Below are 16,777 nucleotides of genomic sequence, written 5' to 3' on the forward strand. Positions count from 1 at the left end.
TGAGGAGTGAACCAACAGAAGGAAGACCTTTCTCTCTGACTCTCCCTCTCACTATCTGTAACTCTACCTCTCAAATAAATAAATAAAATCTTTAAAAAAAAATAAGTGTTGGCAGGGATAAAGATCAATTACAGGATGCTATCAGTAACTATGTACCCTCTGGCCTTCCTCTTCATTACTAATTTTGGAAAGGAAGTCTATGGCAGTCATCCTTTCTTATTTCACCATTGAACGAATGTTGGATATGTGAAGCAGTTAACTTGTTCAAGCTCTAAACACCTGAAGAATCTTACCCAAGGGCCTTCCCCTAAACCTGATAATGATTTATGTGACAAGATGCTGGATGCCAAGCTTGAACCTTGTGCTGAAATGGGTTAATATTTTGTGGGTCCTGGGAAGAAGGTAAATATATTTTATGTGTAAGGGAAGAGTGAATCATTGAAGGGCAGAAAGCATGCTGGTGGTTTGTTATGTTGGGGGCCTTCAAGGATCCTTGCTTCCCATTATATTCCTATGCATCTTCTCCCACGTTGTGACCTGAATTGGCCATGTGACTTGTGTTGGCCAATGAGATGTGAGCAAAATGATGCAAGCAGAGGCTTGAAATGCACTTGCACTCTGACTTCTTGGCACACTTTTATTTTTGGAAGCCATATTCCATGTAGCAAAAGAGCTCAGATCAGACAACTGAATAACCGGATGCCACATGTGGAGAGGCTCTGGAAGATAATAAGCCATGTTGAATGTTCCAACACCAAGTGAACTAGGAGCTAAATGCAGCCTCAGAGTGATCGAAGTTACACTGTGAAACAGAAAAACTGCCCTGCTGAGCTAGTCAAGTCACAGAACTGTGAGAAAAGATAAATCAGTGTGGTTGTAACTCAGATATTTACAAATTACAATCTGCAGGTCAGAGATGACCTGTGTTACAGACAGAGTGGGCAAGACAGAGAGAAAGGTCTCCCCTGCTGGTTCACTCCCCAAATGGCCACAATGGACAGAGCTGAACTGATCCAAAGCCAAGATCTCCGGCTTGGATGGAGGGGCCCAACCGCTTGGGCCATCCTCCACTGCTTTCCTAGGCCATAGCAGAAAGCTGAATCAGAAGAGGAGCAGCCGGGACTTGAACCAGTGCCCATATGGGATGCTGGCACCACAGGCAGAGGTTTAGCCTACTACACCACAGAACCAGCCCCCCTGTACATATGGTTTTAATGCATTGCCATCATGGTCATTTGTTCCCATCTGTTTCAAGCAACTAACTCCAGCAGCAGTTTGTCTCGCAATAGTAGACAAACAAGTGGTTAGAAAGGTAATGTATTACAACAAAAAGGGAGGATGAAAGAAGGATAAAAAAAGAAAAATACTGAGAGGGAAATGAGATATAGAAGGAGACAAAAAGCACAGAGAAAACATACAGAGAACATACATACATTCAGGGAAGGAAAAGAGGAAGAAGAACAGGTCTCCGGTGGCGGTGCTATTTCAGGCAATGGCAGTATTTGAAGCTTCCGACTGATGAGTGGCTAAGAAGTCGTATTTGGAGGTGGTCACTCTTTAGACTGTAATTAAGCATCAGCTCTGTTAGCAACATGTCCATTTCCCTTCATCTGTGCCTTAGAACTACGGAGTGCTTTAAATGTACGATCTGCTCAACTAAAATACTGACGACCCCAGGCTCCCTTCAGCTAGAAGTGCTTGTGACTCAGTTCTGGCCAGAGGTGTACACAGAAATCACTGATAGATTCCTTATGCAAAAGCTGTTAAAAGGGGACAGACAGCCAGCTTTTTACTCCACTTCCTCTTTATTTTTGTCATTTGCCTTGTTCTTCTGCCTGGACATGAATGTGATTTGCGTAATTGTAACTGTCATCTTGTAACCAAAAAGTTGGAAACCCTTTGCTAGGGATGTTGAAGCAGGAAGACAGAATGAACTTAGGTCCCTGAGAGCACTTTTGGATGGCCATAGCAGCCTTGGATTGTGTACCTTTGTATCTTACATGTAAGAAAAAAAAAATGAGTCCTTTCTTTGCTTATTCCTCTATTTTTCAGATTCCTATTACTTATGGCATAAATAATAATTAGCATGGGTGGCACATTTGCCTTTTCTGAATAATCCAGTCCTATCTTCAAAAGATTGGCAGACTGAAGGGTGAAGAGTAGGTCTATGATGTGAGAGTTACCCTTTTTTCTCCCTAGCTGTGATCTAGTGTTGATCAAGCAGCTTCAGTTTTTGTAGTTTTGTCAATGATAAATAATAAGTGCATTCTTCTGACACTTTGGCTTGTTGAGAATGAGAATCAGACATGAAACTTAAATAGTGACAAAATTATACTAGACTGCTTTAACTAATATATCATAAGGTTGCTCAATAAACTCAAATTCCTTATAATCCACTACTGCGGTAGATCAAAATTTTTCATGTTTTGGTGTGGAAAGAACTGTGGTAACATTAAACCAAGAACATTTTCATTTTAAATGATGAATTGACGGATGGGATTCTGCAATGACTTTCAAAGTACTCTTCCCCTCTGGGGTGTTTTCTCTGGCAACAACTAATGCTCCAATTTTCTAATACCAATGTAGTGTGCAACAATTTATTTCTGATAGTCAACATCTAGAGTTGAGACACCACAGGTTAAGCACTCTGTCTCACAAAACCTCTCCCATTTCAGACACTAATCACAGCTCTTAGGAACCATACATACTTCTGATCCATTGACTATAAATTGGAGATTCTCAAATCACTCTTCTAATGTTCAGTAATTTGCTAAAAAAAGGATCGTAGAACTTTAAAAATACACTTTGCTTACATTTATGAGTTTATTATCAAGGAAATAACGCGGGAAGAATGAAATGGAAGATATGTTAGCTATGCCATCTGTGAGCATGACACCACCCCAGTAAGTGAATGTGTTCACCAACCTGAAGATTCTTCAAACTTCCTTGTTCAAGGGTTCTTGCAATCCAATCTCCAGGCCCCTTTTTCTCCCTGAGAAGTCAGAAGATAAGGTTGAAAGTTTGACTCTCTAATTCCATGTTTTGGCTTTCTGGTAACCAGCCTTCTACCTGAGACTATCTAGAAACTCTAACTTAAATCATCACATTAAAATAAGCTCATGTATGAGGCATCTGTCCTAACAGGAAGTATCCCATATTGTAGAGCTGATTGATACCTGCCTCCAAGAAGTCCGCACTGAGGGCTCAAGTAGTTGGCTCTATCACTCTCTCCGCAGGCATTGTGTGCGTTTAGGGAGTAAACCCCCCCACCCCGTGGATAGGAGCTGCCTCTCCCCTTTTCCCTTCTCTCCCCCCACCCAAATAAATAAATACGATTTTAAAAATAATTAAACTCAGGTATGAGCGAAAAAGAACTCTTCATGAATAACAAACAACACCTCTATTACTCAAGAAATTCCTTGGAGACAAACTTTCGGTGTAGTGGTTAAGATGCTACTTGGGATGCTCACATCTCATTGCAGACAGCCTGGGTTCAAGCCCTGGCTCCACTTTCTATTCCAGCTTCCTGTTATAGTGCAGTGTGGAAGGCAGCAGGTAATGACTCAAATACTTTGTTCCCTGCCATCCATTTGTGTAACATGTGTTCAGTTCCTGGCTTTGTGGACATTTCAGGAGTGAATGAGCAATTGGGAAGCTCTCTTTCTTCCTCTATTTTTAAATAAATAAAATAATAAATAAATAATTTCTAAAGTCTATGATTAAAAAAAGGAAATAAAAGAAATTCAAAGTGTTTTAAGATCTCTGTGCCAGGGATAAGGAACAATGATGAAATATAGTTTTATTATATCACATTCTCCATTCCTTTTTCTTCCTCTACTACCAATAATAATGACATATGCCCAAAGTCTATAACTATTTTCTCAGGCAGTTATTGAATATGTACTCAATAAAATCTTCATTCCTTATGATTATAAGAGGAAGAAATAGTAACCAATTTTAAACTCAACAGATAATCCTTGAGTACTATTTTATGAAAATCGTAACTCCACACTAACTCACATTTCCATTATGAGACCTCCATGAAGTTCAGGTTGTTCTCATGTGGGCAGAAGACATTCTTTATGTAGGAAAAGTGTCAAAGCCCTTATCCTGTGTGGACTTACCATTTGAAAGAGGGGCTCCTTGAAACACAAGTAATCTATTTATGAAGAATAAGGTTCTTCCTCTCCTCCTTCTGTCAAACTTTCTAGAACTTTTGATATCACTGAAAGGCCCAGCCCAGGCAAGATGGAGATCAGCAGCTAATTTGTTCATGGAGATGATTCTCCAGGATAGTGTACACTAAGGACAAAATGAGAGGAAATTTACACATGGGACAAAGATTTGAGTCAATCTAACTGACTGGCATTCTAGTATCTAAAAGAGACAACCTGGAAATCTGAGACTTTGAGAATAAAAGGCAGTCAAGGCTGTCAAATTTGTTTCAGCTACTTTCAGGAAACTGCCTGGACTATGGACAGGTTATTTCTAAAGTGCTTTCTTATATATACAAAGTCACCCAATCATCTGTCTTGCCTGGAATTTTGTGTCTCTGATTTCAAGTACCTTCAACAACAGCTGCCCACTCTGACCCCTATCCCACCCTCACCTATTCCTCATTAATCTTTATAAGCAGTTCCCTGATCCGAGTGGTTGGCCGTGACCTCATCTGACATCAGCTACCAGCAATTCCAGTAGCACATCGTGAGGCAAAAGCACACTGCCTCTGTTCTCCAGTTATAGCAGGGAGTATCCTCCTCCTACTGTATCAGTGATTATAACTGCCAGAAAGAAGCAATACACAACCCACACACATGCACACAGTACAACAATCAAATGTTATCAAGTTGTTGTAGAGCTAATTCATGGAAAACATAGATAATTCTTATCTTTTTTTCCTTTTTCAAAGGAAAGTTGTAATTTTAACATAAAACATTCTCTTCAGTCAAAAGTTGTTTTTTTTTTTTTCAGGAAGCAAAAGTTTAATGAACTATTTTTATGCCTACAGGTACCAAAGAATTTAGTCAACTCGGATCATTTCATTAAAAAATGAGTAAAGAAAAATGTTAGTGTTTTTTCCAAATACACAAAACAAAACAACTACTAGTTTACCAAATATTTCACTTCTTGCTGATGAAGTTTGTGTAGGACAAACCTAGAAAAGCTAGGAGGCACAAAGCAGTGATAAAACAGAAGCACTTGACCACTATAAAAAGACACTAAATAATGCAGGTTGGATTCAGTTAAGTAGAATTTGAGAGGGAAAAACAGATCAATCCATTTGCAAGACATGAACATAGCCTATCTAAAATAAACTGTGGATGTGGATTATAGCTAATCCAAAAACACATAGGCAGGTGTGTATCTAAGCTAAATATATATTTAGGTAAATGTAAAAAAGGCCAAATGCATTTATTATATCTGTTTTCATGTAAAGTATAACTCATACCGCTATTTTTGCTAGACTACTTTCAGAGAGAAAATGGAAGGCTCATCTAAATGTAGCAGACAAAACTGAAACATAGAAAAAATAGGTTTTCCAATAAGTCATATAAATAAGTATAATGACAAAATGAGTGATGCCTACAAAATGAAGTATAAGTTGCTCTAAAAATCTATTGTTAATAAGATAAATTAGGGAAAATAAAGTAGGCAGAAACTAATGACAATGAGAAAACTTGGAGATGAAAACTTGGAAAACTGAGAATGTATAAGCAGTTGGCATGGAGGAAATGCATCCAAACCATAAAGGGCATAAAAACAAAGGAGGCAGCACATGATTAACAGTCTGGTCTATGTAGCCTCGATGGAGGAACCAAAGCACTGTCAGTTTGTTGTGTTTTGCTTTCTGCGATCGTAATGGATAGTTACTGAGCAATTGATTGTATCTTTGTGCAGTTGTGTGGATGTGGTCATTAAGATGGATGAAATGATGGGTCCAAGTCTTTCATGGTCTGGTGATCGTAGTCACCTTAATAACCCAGTTGTATTGACTGTGTGAAGCCTGACCAACACACTCTCTTCATATCCAATTTATGGATTCTTGTAATCTATATAACGTGCTTATAGCTGTTTTCATGTCTCAATTTAAAAAAAAAGGTATCATAGAGTTAAGTTGCTGCTAAAGAATGTCTAAAATTAAAATAAACCTACAGTGTAACTATATTAAGACATACAGGTCAGTAAACATACTGTAGATAATGAATTCATGAACACCACCTACAACTGAAATGCTTTTTAAAAAGAGGTTGCAAGACAACCTTTTCCCTATCGAATTATTACAGTAAGGTTTGGGGAGACTGATGCGTCTTCTGCTGTCCCTTACCCCCTATAAAATCGTGGGTTAAAAATTAGGTATAAATTGGATTCTAGCAACTGCAGCATGCCTTGCTCTGATCTCCAGTCTGCATTTATAGTATTACAGACCTGCTGGCTTAGTCTGCTCTCCCATCCTGGGGTAGCGCCTTAAAATAAGCCTAGAGCCCTAGGTTATGGCTGCTGGGATTTCTTTATGCCTTACAACTATCCTTATTGCCCTGAAGATGCAAGTATTAGAATTCCAGGATTATCCCTGGGTGTCATACAGCTCACGTCATAGAACTATCACTGGTATTGGCAATGGCCATGTAATCTTCTGCCTAACTTCTTCCATCTTGAGTTGTGAGTGCTCATCCTGAGACAGAGAGCCTCTCCCTATTCCCAGATCCCTTTTCTGAGTACATGTGACTAGGACCTGAACCCCACCTGGCACCTGTCACCTCTCTGCCCCGGGAACGGAAGCCTTGTCCAAACTTAGCCTTCTGGCAATGTTTCTGAAACAAATGGACATATCTCCCTGAATCATGAACACCACCTGCTTAGCCCCAAGGGCTCACATACTGCTGTGCCCTGTCTTACAACATTGGACCTACTGCCCAAGATTGCCTGAACCTTGCCTGAGCTTGCTCCATGTTTCTCAGCCACACTTTGTCCTTGCCCTATCTGAGACTGACTCTAGTTCTGTCTCGTTAGATCCTGCTCCACAAGTCTCATGGTTTCTACTATCTAACATTTCTCAGGCAAAATCCACTCACGTATCAATCTATTGGAAAAAAACTTTGAACTAGGCCTTGTCTCAAACCCTAACTAGTCATTTAGACTTCATCTCAGTGATCTCAACTCGTTAGTGCCAGAAGCTCCTTTTAGTTCTGATCCTCTTCAACTCTACAAAAACAAAGTTCGTTTAAAAGATGTGAAGAACTGTGAAATGAACATGCACACAGTTGGTAAGAAATGTTTCCTTTAGGATGACTCAAAGGTCAATATTTTACATTCTGATTTAGTTCTACTTAGTATTATACTCAGGATCTAGAAAAGGGAGTAAGCATCACACTAGTGAATTTTGCAAATTATATTAAACTTTGAGTTATTTATGACAAAATAATATACTAAAGAGTTTAGAAACATGGGTGGAAAAGATTAAAGCCTTGACTATAAAAATGTCAGTGAATATATCAGGGGAGAAACACTATTCAAAACAGTTATTATTCAGGCATAAAAGATATTAGATATTCTAAATTATCTAGGACAAGTTCAGGAAAATATTTGAGTTCAGAAAGCAATGGAGTTGTATAAGACAAAAACCAATACCAACTGGGAAATATGGAGCAATGATTCCACAGAACACCTGATCCTATCGCTGCCCTCGACAGAAACTGCTTTCCAATTCCTCTGTCCCTTACTTTTCTTCAACTGAAGACACCAAAAAGCAAGATCCTTGTTTTGCCAATCTCCCCATTGTCTAGATACAATTGTTCAACTCAGTTGTGATCAATGTGATAATGTAGAAGTCTACCAAGAAGATTTGGGAAAAGCTGATGCTATCTTATAAAAGGGTCAGATATTAGTATTGCTCCTTTCCCATAGACCTGCTTGGAAAGCATCATTGATGCTTGGAGCTACAGTATCACCATGTTCCTCAAGCTATGTATATGAAATACATGAAACTGTGTAACTTGAATAGAATTTTAAAAAGAAGAAATCCTATTTTGAGAATAGATAAATGAAAATGTACTAATCCCAAAGAGCCAGCATCTATTCAACAAGAACAGAACACATTTCTGTATTTCTTTCTTTGAGACATGAAATATGACATAAGGAAAAAGTCATTCATTCAATGAAGATTTACTGAGTTATTTAGGACATGCTGGCCTATGTGCTAAGAACTGATGATGCCCAGAGAAATACAATTCAATTTTTTAAGAAAATTGTTATTTTCTTAGTTTTCATCCTGTAATAGAAATTTGCTAGTTAATAGATACTGTCAATAAGATGTGATAAGTGCTTGACAGGCTCCTGTAAATGAAACAACAGTAACATAAGAAATAGTGACATGAGAGTATGGTTTTGTTTCACAGAAGAGAGTCTATTTTAGCTGTTACTTAGAAGAAAGAATTCAATCCCTAAATGAGGTCAGTGTATAGAAAGGGGTAGAGATCACTAAGGCATGGACCTCTTTGGAAAATGCAGCAAATTAGATGTCATTGACGAGGTAGATAGGCAGGCTATGTGAAGGTGGGGCATTTCGACAGTGAACTGACAGTCACTATGTGGTATGAACCGAAAGAGACCCAGGATCTGGTAGGTTTGTTTTAGGAAGATGATTCTGGTTGCAAGTAGAGGATGGTTTAAAGAAATGGGAGACTTCAGGCAGGAAAAGTAATCAGAAAACTAATTATTTAAAAATCTGATGAGCAATGAGAACTTAATATATTGATATCCAAAAGATTTTGTGATTTTGTGGATGGAGAGCAAGTGAGATTTCCAGATATTGCTCGCCTGGACAAGTGGGTAAATGGTTATCCTATAAACCAGAACAGGGAGTAGGAAGAGGAACATATTTTGGTGAGAGGATGCAGAGAAGATATAAGATGCTCATTTTGGGAGAATGAATCACGCATATGGAGATCTGACTTTGAGCAGCATTCCAACAAAGTCTGGGCTGAAAATAGAGAATTGAGAGTCATACACAAAGATGAGGTGGTGTAGGCTGTGGGCACTGCTGAGAATGCCCAGGCAAGCAGTGACTGAGGCAGAGAACCCCGACAAAAAGAAAGAGAAGGCAGTCAGACATTGAGAAAGAAAATTCGGAGAATGGGGTGTCATGGAAACAGAGAAAAGGAAATAAAAGGAAAGGAAAATAAAACAAAACAAGAGTGATTACTGTTAAAACCACAGAGAAGCCTTACAAGGTAAGAAATACAAAAGGGGTGTGTGTGTGTGTGTGTGTGTGTGTGTGTGTGTGAAGTTCCTGCAAGTGGGTGATGGTATAAAGGAATAGCAAAACTAAAGTCTTGGGATTATGAGAAGGCTGTATTTTGAATATGGAAGGGAAATTTCCAGCTTCACTTCCTGTTAGGTCTGGAGGTGGCATCTCATCAAATAGGTGTATTCCTTGCCTGAATGCCTCTATTTTGTAAGTAGGAGCAAGATCATGGTGATAGCCAGGTGCACAGGGTAAAAGGGGACAGGTGGAATAGTAAGGCCACAGAGAGTAGAAAACACATTGGAATGTGGAATATTCCAAATGAGAGAAAAATCAGAGTGTAGAAACAAAGATTTTCAGGCACTGCCTCTGTGTGGCAGTGGGGGGTGGAGGTAGAAGAAGAGGCATGTTATTAAGAGAAAAAAAGAAGGCATAATGGATGAATTTTTGAGGAACTGATCAGCTTTGCTTAGGGGGGAGTGTAATATCTATCTTTGACATAAGAGGGAAGTAAGTGAGGGACTCTGAACTCAATTGTGTACTTTATAAATAATCTTTCCAAAGTATTATGTTAAAAGTAAAAAATTTGGACTGGATACAAAGGCAATTCAATGGATGCATACCCTGTTGAATGAATGCTGATTAATGGTTTGATGCTATGTGGAGGAAGAATTCTATTTGCATGGCCAAGGATTCTGTTCTTGGCTCTGTTTTGTCAGGCATTTTTTAAAAATACAATTCCTTGAAAGTAAGACTTGCTTATCAAATGTGTGGATGACATGAAGCCAGAAGGGATAAAGATGACAGAGATGTGGGATGACAGAATTAGGATCTGGAGAGTTATTGACAAGGTGAAATGATTGGCTGAAAATATATAAGAATTCATATACAGTGTTTTACCCAGGTTGATAAACAAAAGAAAACAAATCTTAATAATAGAACTGGACAACTTCAGGTTGCTGTTGAGTATGCTTAGTTTAGTAGAATCACATGTAGACAAATGTTTAGAAATCCAAGTTGGAGTTAATTAGTGGTATGCTAGACATAGCTGTATGACCTAGGTGAATCAATTATTAAATTTTCAGGAATATGCAAGCCAGTTGCTACTAAAAATTGAAGTATATTGGAGCCAGCAATGTGGCATAGCAGGTGAAGCTGCTGCCTGCAGCGCTGGCATCCTGTTTGGGTGCCGATTCAATTCCTGGCTGCTCCATTTCTGATCCAGCTCCCTGCTAATGTGCCTAGGAAGGCAGAGGAAGATGGTCCAGCTACCCATGTGGGAGACCCAGAAGAAGCTCCTGATTCCTGGTTTTGGGCTAGCTCAACTCCAGCCCTTTTGGCCATTTGGGAAGTGAACCAGTGGATGGAAGACCTCTCTCTCTCTGTCTTTCCCTCTCTCTCTGTCAATCTGCCTTTCAAATAAAACAAATAAATCTTTAAAAATAAATAAATTTTTAAATAAATATTAAAGAATATAAGCTCAAAAAATAAATAATTACATTTAAAAGGTAAAAAGCACCCAAAATATATTGCTTCCTAATTATTTCATATTTTACAATTACCTATGTTCTTGAGCTTAGTTAGATTTATTATATCTATTTGGTGAAAATACTACATAATGTTGCTTTGCTGTACATCTCTTTTCAGCTCTGCATTTGGTAACAGCACATTTGCAGCTTGAAATATGCCATAGTTGGAATAACAGCACCATAGAAAATGTATAGTGCTACAAGTCATGTCTTCCTCCTTCTGCTGAGAGCCTATTGTTAAACATTTAGCAACACACCACTGAATAATTTCACAATTAATTAATATAGTAGTGACACACACATCCACACACTCACACAACTCTTATAGTTCTGTGATTTTTAAATTAATGTTTAATATCTAAAATTATGATATTGAGTTATTCATTCTTCCCATTAAATCCTTTCTCAATGCAAATGTAATTTTAACTTTGGATGCTGCATTTTAAGAGATAGAAATAACTTACAGTGTGTTGAAAGGAAATAAGAGAATAACTAGAATGCAGAGACTCAAAATCTTGTTAAACAAAGAGTAGCTCAATAAGTGCTTAGAAGACTCAGGATATGTGAGTTGTATTAAACTACTTGCTGAAACAAAAGGTTTTATTCTTGATGGCCATAAGGCATACAAACTGGACCAAAAAGTGGAACAGATAGAGACAGTATCAGTTTTTATAGAAAATAATACCCCAATGGATATCAAAATTTAAAAGTGAAAAGCTTTGGAAGTAACATGCTTTCCTCCAAGTACAAGATATTTTAACATTTAGTAATATGAAATGGATAGCAATGCTGATGATCTTATAGGTGTTGCCTTACCTGCAAGTTTTGAAGCTCATCAGCATGCAATGCAAATGATTAAGGCATGCAGGGACCAATTTCAGTGAAGCTAATTATCTCAAGGCTTATTAAGAGGGAGCCCATATCCTCGCTGTCATTCAGACCATTAAACACATCCACTCTGATGGTAGCTCAGAAGATGACAATTTGTTAGCATGAGGGGAAAAGACCACTAATATTAGGAATGAGAAAGATAAAACTTCAATGAGGGACTCCCTCAATTTTTTTTTTAAATAAAACTTTGTAATGTTTAGTTACTGGCAGATGAACTAGATGACATTTTTGAATTCCAGGATCAAAAGTTCTAAACTTCCAATGCTGTCTAACTAGAATAAGTGGATAAAAATATAAATTAATGTGAATATAATATCACACTTCCAACATTCAACTTTTGTATGTGAGTTAGGAAGACTATGCTGTGGGTTGAAGTGTAGTGAAGGTGTAGAGAGCTTGGGAGAATAATAACATGCTCATTTAATCATAGAATTCCAGAGAAGGGTATTTTTTTAGTCAACAATTTTGAAAAGTCTGAAATATGGAAATTTTGGTGGAATTTTGGAGAAGTTTGGGATTTTGACATTAAGGAAATAATAAACAACTTAGTGTAGAGTACTTGGATGTAGAGAACTGAAAAATAGAAGAGTGTTGGAGGAAGCAACAGGCACTAGAAGTGGCTTGAAGGAAGATCAGATTAGGATTATCAGAATGTTGACCCTAGATCCTCAGGAACAGAAAATGGAGAAGGTTGTTTAGGAAAATTCTATGGACTGAGTACATTATACACTCTAGGTGTGTTTCAGAGGCTTTTGCTGTGATTTTTAATGTAAAAGGGAAGAGTGGGCTTGGATTTCAGACATAGAGAGACCCAGGTTGTTAAACCAAAAAAAGCTGAGTTCTAGATATGACAGAATCATTGTGGGGCAGGGACATGAAACAAGGTGTGTAGGGGGGGTGAGTACCAAAGGATTGGATTATGATACAAATTGTCCTCTTTGAACAAGAAGCGAAATGTATTAGTGCTTCAAGCTCACACAGCAAATTGCTATGAAGCTGCACATATCAAATTTGTTTTACTATGCAACTATAAATTACACATTATTTGAAACCTCCTAAAATTGCTTCAGTTTATATAAAATAGTACATTTTTCAAAAAGGTATCATAGGATGCAAGAGAAGATAGAAGCTAATGAGTTTAGGGGTAGTCTTTGTAGGAGGACACTTCCCTTGTGCCCCAAGTGAACATGGTTAGCATTTAATGAACCCAAATGATGAGTGTCATGTTTGGAGCCTGCCAGTCAGCCCATAGCTTCTCCAAGCCATGCATATTACAGAAGGGAGTTTTGAATGGTAAAAATCCAGAATATGAAAGGAAATGGTGAATACAATTATGTCTGTGTTGAACAACTGTCGAACAACTGCAAATTGAAACAATTGGATAATTTGTAAATTAGTGCAAATAGCCTTCTACTTCCTTTTTTTTTTCCACTTATTCTCTCCTTTTCTGGGTTGTCTCTTTATTAAAGACTCAGTGACTCTGTACTCAGTCCTAGAAATCAGAAGTAGATTAACCAAATAGCTAATGCAATTTAAGCTTAAGGCCCCTCACTTGAGTGGACCATGCATTTGTGCATTTGTGTAAAATTTGAAATAGAGAAATATTTTAATGGTAACTCATTAGGTTGTAATCTCTTTCCTTGTCTGTGGAGATTTAAGTTACTACCAGCCATGGTGAGGGATAGCTTCAAGGAATACAGTGTGCAAACTCGCTGGGCATCACAAGAAGAATGCTAGGACCAAAGGTGGAATTATAGCATAAACATGGTCTATATCACCCAAGCCATGTAGATGAGAAACCAGGTTTGAAATGCACACAACCAGAAGCCGTCTGTGGGAAAGTCTTCCAGTCATCATCCATATAAACGTTTAAGTGGGAGATTTAGTTTTTACTACAATTTATCAAAACCAATTTCTTTTCTGTCAGAAATAAATTTGGTAGCACCACATACACAAGTATATATTGTGTTCATACAACTTTTCTCTTTCAATGACAACTGTTTGAAATAGAATTTCTCAAGAGTTCTTGGTTTGTGTGTGTGTGTGTGTTTTACTGCCATTGCCCTACATTCACGTTTTATGCCTCCCGACTCTAAATAATGAAAACAAACCCAATCAATTATGGTAGAGGAAAAAAATATGTTATAAAGTTAATGTCATACCAAGAGGTGATCAAAGAACATGCAACACAAATGTAGACTTTTTTTAGGATTTCTTATCTCTGTTTTTCATTTGTCTCTTTTCCTATCCTAATAATCAATGTTAAGTTGTTATAATTTCAAATAGCTTATTATAGTCAACAGAAGTTTTTGTAAGCTTCATGGTAACCATGAAGCAAAAATCTATAACAGACTTTAAAAAATCTTAAATGAGGAATCAAAGTATACAACTGAACAAAATCACTTAATTGCAAATGAAGATTGTAAGAGAGGGAGAAAGAAAGAGAGAGAGAGAGAGAGAGAGAAAGAAAAAGGAAGGAAGGAAGGAAGGAAGGAAGTAAGGAAGGAAGGAAGGAAGGAAGGAAGGAAGGAAGGAAAAGAGGAAGGAAGGAAGGAAAGAAGGAAGGAAGGGAGGGAGGGGGAAGGGAGGGAAGGAAGGAGGTAGGGAGGAAGGAAGGAACTACAATAAAATGCAAAGCAAATGGCAGCGATAAGACCTTACCTGCCAATAATTACCTTAAATTTCAATGAACTAAATTGTCCAATTAAAAGACATAGAATGATCTAACGGACTGAAAAACCAGACTCAACTATTTGCTACTGGCAAGAAGCTCACTTTCCCTCCAAGAACACACATAGACTGAAAGTTAAAAGATGGAACCAGATATTTTTTGCAAGGGGACCCAAAAGAATCAGAACTAGTCACATTTCAATCCGGCAAAATGGATTTTATAAAAAGCCAGTAAAATAGAGACCAGGAGGTTCAATCTCATAAGATGAAATAATACTTGTAGGTATATTTGCACCAAATATCAGAGCAATAAATACATATTAATAGACATAAAAGGAGAGATAGGCTACAATCCAGTAATAGGAGGGGACTTTCCATTTTCAGAAATGGCAGCTCATCTAGACAGAAAATCAACAAACACAGCAGAGTTCAATTCCACCCTACATCAATTGGGCTTAACAGACATATACAGAGCTTTCTTCTAACTATACTACATAATACACATCCTTTTCTCAATGTTTATTTTTTTCATCTACTAGAAAGGTAGAGTGATAGAGAATGGGAGGGAGAGAGATATCTTCTATGCACTGGCACATCCCCAAATGCCCACAACAGCCAGGGTTGGACCAGGCTGAATCCAAGAGCCTGGAATTCCATTTGGGTCTCTCACATGAACGGCAAGGGCCCAGACACCTAAACCATTGTCCACTGTTGCCTAGACACGTTATCAGGAAGCTGGATCTGAAACTCAGATTATCTTGGACTTGAACCAGCACTCTGATATGGGCTGTAGGCATCCCAAGCAGTGGCCTAACTCACTAAACCACAATTCCTATCCTATAATACACATTCTTCTCAATAGCACATGGAATATTTTTCAGGATAGATAATATGGAAAGTCACAAGACAAGTCTCACCAAATTTAAAAGAATAGAAATCATAGAAGGTATCTTTTCTGATTACGATGCAATAAAACTAGAAATTGACAATAAAAATGTTATAAACCACACAAATAAAAAAATTAAATAAGTAGGAATCATGAACAACCAATGGATCAAGGAAGAAATTTTAAAGTATCTTTAAATGATTGAAAATTGAATTCAACATACCAAAACAGTTAAGGCAGTACTAATGGAAATTTATAGTATCAATACCTGCAACAAAACCAAAACAAAACCAAAAAAAAAAAAACCAGAAAAATCTCAAGTAAACAACTTACAGCTGCACCTCAAAGAATTAGAAAAACAATAGCAAGTAAAATCCAAAATTGGTAGAAGAAACAATAAAGCAAAGAGCTCGAATAAATGATGTAGTGACTTTAAAAATGCCAAAAGATCAATGAAATGAAGATCTGCTTTGTTGAAAAGATAAAGTTGATAACTGTTTAGCAATAATAACCAAGAAAAAAGAGAGGAACATTTCTAATAAGAAAAGAGATGAAAATGGAGACATTACTACTAATATCACAAAAATAGCATTTCTAGAGATTATTATGATTTATTTGGCAACAAATTCTGTAATCTAGAAAAAATGGACAAATTCTTGGACATATACACCTTACCTAGATCAAATCATGAGGAAGTAGAATGCCTAAATAGACCAAGAATAAGTAGTGAGACTAAATCAGTATTTTAAAAAATCTCCCATTAAAGAAAAGCCTTGTATCAGATGGCTTCCCTGCTGAATTCTACCAAACATTTAAAGAAGAATTAACACCAATCTTTATTAAGTTATTTCAAGCGATAAAGAAAGTATTCCCAATTCATTCTATGAAGCCAACATTATTTTAAATCAAAACCAAACAAGAACATAATAATAAAACTAAATCAAATAATAATAAAAGAAAACTAAATCAAATTTTTGATGCACATAGATGAAAAAATCTTCAACAAATACAATCCAATAACATATTAAAAATATCATTCCCCATGATCAAGTGGGATTCATCCCAGAGATGCAAGGATGGTTCAACATATGAAAATATATAGGGACCAGTGCTATGACATAGAAGGTTAAGCTTCTGCCTGTGGCACCAGCATCCCATATGGGTGCCAGTTCATGTCTCAGCTGCTCCTCTTCTGACCCCGCTCTCTGCTTATGGCCTGGAAATGCAGTGTATGATGGCTCAGGTGCTTGAGCCCCTGTATGCATGTGCAAGAACTGCGCAAGTTCCTGCAAGAACTCCTGGCTCCTGGCTTCGGATCGGCCCAGCTCTGACCATTGAGGCAATTTGGAGAGTGAACCAGTAGATGGAAGATGTCTCTCTCTCTTTATCTCTCTCTCTCTCTCTCTCTGAATCTCTCTCAAATAAATAAATCTTTACAAAAAACAAATAAGAAATGTGATCTCCTATTGGAGTGTCTGTTTGAGTCCAGCTACTCTTCTGTTCCAGTTTCTTACTACCTTATCCTGGGGAGCAGCAGATGATGTGTCATCTGTTTGG

The 16,777-nt window shown here is 37.5% G+C and overlaps 1 long non-coding RNA gene across 2 annotated transcripts in view; it reads right to left on the minus strand.

The window, feature by feature from the left end:
• LOC108177921 (uncharacterized) overlaps positions 1-16,777 on the minus strand; it is a 228,524-nt gene that overhangs the window by 159,966 nt on the left and 51,781 nt on the right. For both annotated transcript variants that reach the window (XR_011387891.1, XR_011387892.1), the window contains exon 2: positions 2,926-2,992. This is a non-coding gene — a long non-coding RNA (uncharacterized lncRNA). The remainder of the gene's footprint in view (positions 1-2,925; positions 2,993-16,777) is intronic.

The sequence above is a fragment of the Oryctolagus cuniculus genome, chromosome 4, assembly GCF_964237555.1.
Source record: "Oryctolagus cuniculus chromosome 4, mOryCun1.1, whole genome shotgun sequence".
NCBI lineage: Eukaryota > Metazoa > Chordata > Mammalia > Lagomorpha > Leporidae > Oryctolagus > Oryctolagus cuniculus.